This window comes from Cajanus cajan, chromosome 10 (assembly GCF_000230855.2).
Source record: "Cajanus cajan strain Asha chromosome 10, NIPB_CcT2T_4, whole genome shotgun sequence".
NCBI lineage: Eukaryota > Viridiplantae > Streptophyta > Magnoliopsida > Fabales > Fabaceae > Cajanus > Cajanus cajan.
This window is the reverse complement of record NC_138526.1, coordinates 34,923,943-34,932,784: the sequence shown is the minus strand read 5'-3', so window position 1 is coordinate 34,932,784 and position 8,842 is coordinate 34,923,943. Positions and strand designations below refer to the sequence as shown.

The following is an 8,842-nucleotide window of genomic DNA, read 5'->3' as shown; positions in this document are numbered from 1 at the left end:
AAACAATATCAAAACTCTACTATATTAAATATCAAAATAATTTCAAAATATTATTTATATAAAGTATGAAAAATCGAGATGTTACAATTCTCACACCCCAAGTGAAGTTTCTCCCTCCCTCCTTACCTTCATGAGCAGAAGATGAGGCACGAGTGGAATCCGATTGTTCTTCTTTTCTAGGTTCTCCTTGTTTTTTAGAAGGCGTAAGAAGTAAATGAGCAAAAAAGTGAATACGCGTGAAAAATGACTTTGTAACTTTTGATAACTTTCCTTAACTCCCTTTTCTCAATTAATAAAATAAATAATAATAATAAATTAGCAAAAGACTACTACATCCTCCCTTCCCTTCTCATAAAATAATATAATTAAAACACCTTTCCTCCTTTTTAATAAATAACATGAGCATAATATTTCATAAATACATTTCATAAAAATACATTCTATATCACTAATGAAAATAATAATTACAAATTCATTAAAATATCAAAATAATTAAATGATACCAAAGATCCTTAATAAATTCATTAAAATACCGAAATAATTTCTAAAATATTATTATTATAAAGTTTGAAAATCGGGGTATTACAATGGTTGCTTAACCCATGATAGGTGGGTGCACCAATACATTTGAATTCAAATTCAAATGTGCAACCTAAAGCAAGACTATGTGCTCCCATGTGTTCTAGATCTTAATGTGGTAACTAAATCAAGACATGTGACTAAATGGAGTTGGCTAGCCTAAGGTGAGGTGTATGTATGGAAACCATGGTGGTCATCCAACTAGTGTGGGTAGGCAAGTTATTAGGCACAAGAACCAACCCATTTAATTACATGTGCTACTTACTAGTTGCACTCCTTATTCTACTAATTACACCCCAAATAAGAAATGCAAGGAAATAATATTCTATTGACCCAATATATAAGGTTAAAATAAAATACAATATTACAAAGAAATATTTACAAGTAAAAGGAAATGGACTAAAAGACAACCTAAGCTCAATAATGAGCTTGGGCCTTCTACTTTCAAACTTAACCCACTCCTCTTGATTTCTTTTAAATTGGACCCCTAAGCATGATTCCATCACGTGTCTCCATCCTCATAAATTTTAATTATTTATGATTGTTTATTTTTTTTTAGAATATACTTAACATTTATGTAATTCTTACTCTATTTTGAATTTATGTTAGATAAAACTTAATTAATGTATTTTTGTATTTACCATTTTATGTTGGAATTTGTCTTTTTTATTTATATTTTTCAAAATAATATTTAACTAATTTTGGGCAAGTGTTAGACGAAGACGAGGATGAAATACAAATTCCACACCCTCTGAGTATTAGGGATGATGATGAGTATAAGGTACAAACTCAAGGATGGATATGAGAATATTGAAAAACTTGTCCTATCCTATCTTATTGCCATCCTTATGCACCACAAGCTAACTCACTCTGTAAATCTTTCACACCTCTTGTAATCACTTTTGATGAATTATTGAATGAAAAATTCATTTTCAAAAACTTTTGTTTCTCTTTATTTATTTTTCTCATTTCTTCTAAATTTTTTTACCACTTCACCCGAAAATTCACATTCACTGATTATAATAAAAATCTTTGTAGTTTTTTTTTTTTTTTAAATGGCATATCCGCTTTATTGAAATTTTCTCTATTACCTCTGTACGTAACATTTTCTCCCTATTTCAGTTACTATTGTATGACTTATTGTTTTTACTCGTCATATAATTTTCATTAATGAAATCAATATTTAAATACTTAAGTCTTTTTTATCGTTTTTATTTTTTTAATCATGATTTTATATAATATATGGAATTAATTTTTAATCTTTAAATTTATTATTCTTAATTTTTAATCATACTTATATATATAATTGATTTATCATTTTATTATTAATTTAATTTTTTATAAACTAAAATTAGATGAATGATGAGTAGTAGTTTTTATTATTTTTAATATTATTATGATATATAATGACATTTTTCAAAATTATGTAGTTACTTTTTTAATTTTTTTTTTCTAGTAAAGATCTAATATGTATTTTTTTTTTTAATCTTTAAAAGGAGATAATATCTTATAAGTGCTTAAATAATAATATATCCAAACATTTTAAAATTGTTAAGTGATTATCAATGTATATATCTAAATGTTATAACTTATTAAATTTTAAGCACTTATAACATAAGAGATTAATTTTATATAAACGGGACCTGGATGATTTTTTTTTTAAAATGATTTTTTAAAACTAATTTTTTGTTGTAGAAAAATTATAACTGATTTTTAAAAATTAAAAACTAGTTGCTTATGAAAATTTTGAAACTTAGAGCTAACACCATCTTAATATCTCTTAATATATCAACAAGTCGTTGGTTTGAATGGTACTGAAGTAAGGTTTCAAGTTCAAATTTTGTAAAAAAAAAATGTAATAGAAAAGGAAAATCTTAATAAAAGTGACCCTTTAGCTTCCTCGACAGAAATTTAAAAAAATTGTGGTTAAAATTGAATATTTTAAGAAACATGATCAACTAGGTTCTCTGACAATAAATATTTTATATTAATAACATGTTTAAAAAAATATTAATATTAATATTATTAATTAATCTAAATTACTTTAAATATAATTTTAAAATAATTATTATAAAATTAAACAATTTTACCGTAATTACATTACAATATAAAATACTTTTACACCTCAGTACATTTTGATTAAATTCTTGAACTTTAACAATCAACCTGTAAATTGTACTTTGTGCTGTGAACTCCTACATTTAAAAAATATTTTTTTTTTCTCTTATATTGTTACATGTAATATAACTTGAGTGGCCATAAAAAGAAAAATATATATATTTATGGATTTAACCTTATTGGTCACGTGGTGGAGGAGCCAATGTTGACTAGTGACTACTGTCAAATTCAATTGAAATGATAATTACTGAATGGCTTTGGACTATTTGGTGAGACAGTTGTTTGTGAGCATGCTTACGGATCAGTACACTGACTACACAAATAATGTCACATATTGAAGATAGAAGTAAATTAGACCACATATGTGTACATGATTGTGTTATTAGCTGGAGGGAGATTCCGTGTGCGGATTTCGAGCTGTAATTCACACCCTTCCCTCTGTTTTCCTATATTTCACATCTCATCTCCCTTGATATTCATCACTTTATCCATGATTAATCTTTATTTGATTATTCACTTTTTATTTATAAGACTCAAATTTAATATTTTATTTAATAAGAGCCTATAAATATCTAAAGTGTCCAATTTGTTTCTTCCACATTTCTTCTTCTTTCTTCTTTCCCATTCCCCTATTACAGGCCATTGTCCTAATGTGGACATGGAATTCAGCACCATCTTCTACATGTATGTTGCTTTTCTCCTCATTGTTCTCTCCAACTCGTTGCTCACATCCTTCACTTCCGATCACTAGGAATAGCCACTCCCTCCCTGTTTCCATTGGTTGGTCTTACATTGGAGAAACCTTTTCAATGTGTTCTCAACACCCAAGCAATCTTCTTTTTCACACAAATGAAAAGGGTCATGTTAATGCTTTCACTTATCAACATATAATGCTATTCCTTTAAAAAAGTTGCTAGCAAGTAGTTCATTTGATGCTCCTTTGCTTATTCATTGATATCTAAAACAGAAAAATGGTATGTACTTGGATTGTTTGGTAATTTTTTTTGTGTGGTCATCACATGAACTAGTTGAGAGATTGGGGAGGTGCATGATGAAATGGAAAATGAAAATTTGATATGTAGCCCTTTTTTGTGAGAAAGAAAATGTTTGGGTCTTGAGAATACATTTGAAAGGTTTCTCCTATGTAAGGCCTACCCATGAAATCAGGAGGGAGCAGCTGATCCTGGTGTTTGCAGGGGAAAGATTGGAGCAGTTACTTTAATAGAATAATGAAGAGAGAAGTAGCAAAAAAGCAAAACATGGTGCTTAGGTTCATTACAATATTTAGTGTTCGTGGCTTGTAATAGGTGAATAGGGAAGAAAATGAAGCAAAACTGATGATCAGTGAAGTAAAGCTAGCAAAATTACACTAGTATAACAGCAAAAACTCCACTCTCTGAATGCAGAAGATTCATGAAGGAATCTTTGGCAAGGGTGTGAATCTGGATGAGAGAAAACCTCATTTACTTAAGGTTAGCCCAAATATCTTACTTTTCATCACAATTTGATCATTTATTACTTACAAACATTTTTGGTTATTCTGTTTCCTATTTTTATGATCATAAAATAGTATATCTTTTCCACAATAGTGGGAAATATTCCAGGAGCATACAAGCACCTTGCCCTGATTATGCCATGTCTTGTTTGTCATATACATCACCCAAAGCGTTGAGAGCTGATGTACCAATAGTTTTTTACTTTTTTAAGAACAGTAGAAGAAAAATTGATATCACAGAACAATTCCATCAGTTATGTATTATTTTTCTAGTGCTTCCAAAAACATGAAGATAAATTATAATTTATGCCACTATTGAAGGCTGCACTAAATTCATTTTGCAGGTTGTTATTTGAGTTGGCAACTTGGTCCCATTAATATGCTTCACTGATCTCTATTAATTCTCTCCAAAGTCTGCCTCATGTCTTCCATCCCAGGAAAGAGTTAAGGAAAGTTCATCTAATCTTTGAATTTCAGTGAAGTAAAGCAAGAGTATCTTAAGCATTGAGCAAAACAAGAGTATTAAGAACCAGGGAGTTGTGGTGTTACTTTCAACAGTGCTTCATCAGTAACCTCATTTTCCAAAGGCGGAGAAAGTATATTTGGCTTGCAAGAAAACTCGTTTGACAAGAAGATACTTATAATTCTAATTCTAATTCAACTTTTTATTTTCATCTTGGAAGAATGATAGCCAGAACCAAGAAAGTGTTCTATTAAAATTGGTAAGAAATTGGGTATGCCTGACTAGTAAAACATCCCATAGAAGTTCAAATGTTTACATTATACCAATTTTCACAAAAAAAGAAAGAAAAAGAAAAAGAAAGAGAGGATAAACTTATTTAGGGTATGTTTGGTTTCACATCAATCATGTCTAGAATCAATTCTATAACATCCAAAATGACCAGAATTACATTTACTAAATGTTTGGTTAATAACAAAATTGATTTCAAGATGTGAAAATTGATACTCACTTGGAAGCAAATGTTAGTACTCTCCATCAAACAAAATTAATTTTAGGGTTTTATTTGTCTAGTTTTATAATTACTCACTCAAAATCAATTTTAGTAACAAGTTTTTAAACAATACTTAATATGACAATTAAATCTATATCCTTTGTAGTCCAAACAAAAATACATTACTTATTCCTCACGTTTAATTAAAATTTTACAAATTAACATCGATTCAAAATTAATAATATTGATACATATCCAAACTCACACTTAATCAATCGATTGTCCAAAGGGACAATGTTGTTATTTAAAAATGAGACATAATATTTAACCGCTCAACACATTTTCTTTCAAGTAAAACAAGTTTATGTTTTATGCAAACCTCTTGTAAATCTGTAATTTTATGCATTACATATTATTCCCTACTTATATATATTATTTTAGTCATTTTATTAGTAAAATCCCAACATATCTTTTAAAACAATTTCAAATTTTAATAGTTCTGCTTCATGGATTTGTCATAAAAGCAGATGGGACTGGAACCCAACTTTTTCCATTCTGTCATTTTTTTGTCTTTCATCAATAATAACACAACAGATGTGCTCTGAATTGAGGACGAATTTAACAGACTGATTTCTTGTTCAAGGACACCCTCATATGAAAAATCTGTTAAATGGGTAGTAAAAATCTTAATGTAAGATTTATATGATTCATTTGATTGAGAGTTCCAGACTCTAATGGAAAACCTTTCAAATAGAGGTGCTTGTATAGTAATTAATGCACTGGTATGAATCATAATGATAACATGTTAAAGAAAGAACTTTGGATACATACATGAATTGGCAAGGTGAAAAAGCACACTGTTCACAAAAGAGACAAACTGTTCTTTTTGCATCTTCTTCCCATAACCAAACAAACAATCTTTAAATTGTGCATCATTGATATTGATGTGTGTCCAAACTTCGATCCACATTGTTCCTACAGTACAAGATGTGACCAACAGTTTTGGTTGCATTATTTGAACCCATGATTATTAGGAAAAGTACTTGATACACGGTATGCGACAATGTTCAATAATTAAATAGAAGACCATACAATTTGAAGGAGATGAACAAGGAATTAATGACTCCCCTTAACGTAGAAACTTGAAAGCCTAAAGCATCCCTTAAAATTTACATTTTTTTGGACTCGAGAAAAATGGAAACGTTGAGTTCCACATTATTCATTACCCTTTTCTATTACTAGCGTAAGAGTGCTATGTGAATTATTTTAAAAAATAATAAATAATAAAAAATATATAATAATGAATAATTATTAAAAATTTAGGCTCTTATAAAGTGAAATTTATAAGAAATAATAAGAAATTTGTAATTTGTAAAATAGTAGTTATAGAGATAAAAATGGACAAACATTGTGTACACCAACAACTTCAATTCTCTTTATTATGGATAATATGTAATGGGATTTCTCATTTTTGTCTATAGATTTTGCTGAACACTTTTATCTTTTTTTTTTTATTAAGTAACTTTTAAGAAATTAACCACTCACTCCCTCTTTTTTTTTTTTTCTTTTTTTTTCATTTAATCTCCTTCCTCCCTTTCTCTCCATGGGTTAAGTGTACAACGGGCGATATAGAAATTTGATTGTGTTTGGGTCATGCACGTAAGGTGTTTGTGAAAAAAGCCTTAAACAAATTTTTGCCAAGCTTAGGCACTAAGAGAGCAAAAACAATGTGTGGTGTGATTAACCTTTTAGGCAGTCATACCATACAGGGACCCAAAAAAATCAGTTAAGATTAGTTTAGGTTATATGCTTAGTTTAATTAGTTTGAGCTAAGTTTAATTTAATTGTTATTTGGTTATTGTGGTTAGTTTAAACTAATTTAGATATAAGTAAATTTCATACTTGGTTAGTTCAGTGTATTAGTATTAGTTTGGTAAGTTTAGTGTATTAGTATTATACTATAAGTAAGTGTAGTTATTAGTTATGAAATTAGTTTAGTTAGACGAGGTATGTTTGGCTCCTTTTTTTTAACTTTTTTTTTTTAAGTAAAAGTCGGGTCAAATACTTTTTATAAAAATAAAATAAAAAAAGCTCGAAAAAAATAAAACTGCTTATTTTAATAGAATAAATTTTGAAAACAAGTAACTTTTGGTTAAGTTGGTAGGATGAACTTTTTTTATGGCTTATTTATATAGTCTCTGTAACCTAATAAGACCAAAAATATCATATTTGGTTTTTGGACTAATTTTGATATTTGTCTGCTTCAAGACATCTCATTAAGTAGTTATCACATATATTAATTTATTCCACATTATAATTATTTCTTGTATCGTCTTAATTTGTTTTAAATATTTTTAAAATATTATTTTTATTTTTTATTACATGCAATAAAATAATATTATTAAAATGTGTAAATACAATATAATGATATATAAAAAGTGTTATATAAATATAATATATCTAAATATAAATTTATTTGACATATATTTATACACAAATAAAATAATATTTTTGAATGATATTCAATAATATATATTATGTATCATTACAATTTATATTTATATTTTTTAATAATATATGAATATATATGTTATATCTATAATATAGATAAAAAAATTATAATAATAAAAATATAAAATTTATGTCATTATAAAACATAGACTACATCTACGTAGATATTATGTTAATATAAATAATGTTAATATAAAATATATGAAAGTTAAAATGATTAATTTTCTACGTAGACTACATCTACATCAGCTATGAATTGATGTAGAAGATGCAAAATAACTAACGTATTGGTGAAACTAATCCCACAATATTTGTTTTAAACGATCAATTACCTAAATTGATTGAGCAAGTATTTGTTTTATCCCTTTTTGGTAATAAATAAAAGAAAAGTAAGAAATATTAATTTTTACTTGTCAAGTCACTAATGAAAAAAAGGCTTTTAAAATTGGTTATTTTCAACTTTTAAAATCGGTTCTGTAACCGATTTTAAAAGTACCGATTTTAAAAGTTATACTTTTAAAATCGGTTAAATAACTGATTTTAAAAGTTAACTTTTAAGATCGATTGTTTTATAACCGATCTTAAAAATTCGAGCTGCGAAAAAAATTAAACTGGAATGGGCCGTTCCAGGTTGTTAAAAAGGCCTAAAAAGATAGTGTGGAACGGGCTGTTCTAGCATAGTTTGACATAAGTTTAACCAATCTAGAATGGACATCAGAACGACCCGTTCTCCTTGCAGTACGGGCGGTTCTCCATGAAGAACAGCCCATTCTCTATGAAGAACGAGTCGTTCTCCTTACAGAACGGGTTGTTCTCCTTACAGAACGGGTCGTTCCAGATTCAAAATTTACCCAAAATGAACCTACAACAAAAATAGAGACAAGAGAAGAGCATGAGAAAATGAAAAGAGACATAAGAAGAGCATGAGAAGACAAAAACCAAAACGAAAACCACAATGAAATTTACCTTATTGGAGACTTTAGAAAATGAGAGCGTGAGAGTGTAAAAAAAGGAATGGAGGGAGAGATTAAAGAGAATGAGAATGAAGGAAAATATAAAAGGTTTCTGACGATACTTTTAAAATCGGTTATTTAAGAATCGATTTTGTATTCTACATACAAAATCGATTCTGAAATAACCGATTTTAAAAGTAGCACTTTTAAAATCGGTCATAAAATAACCAATC

At 28.1% G+C, this 8,842-nt stretch overlaps 1 long non-coding RNA gene across 1 annotated transcript; it reads left to right on the top strand.

Annotated features, from left to right (window-relative positions):
• The first annotated feature begins 3,089 nt into the window (after positions 1–3,089).
• On the top strand, positions 3,090–5,152 carry LOC109788912 (uncharacterized). Its single transcript, XR_002238783.3, has 2 exons — positions 3,090–4,169; positions 4,537–5,152. It is a non-coding gene; the product is annotated as an uncharacterized LOC109788912 (long non-coding RNA).
• Positions 5,153–8,842: the final 3,690 nt, after the last annotated feature.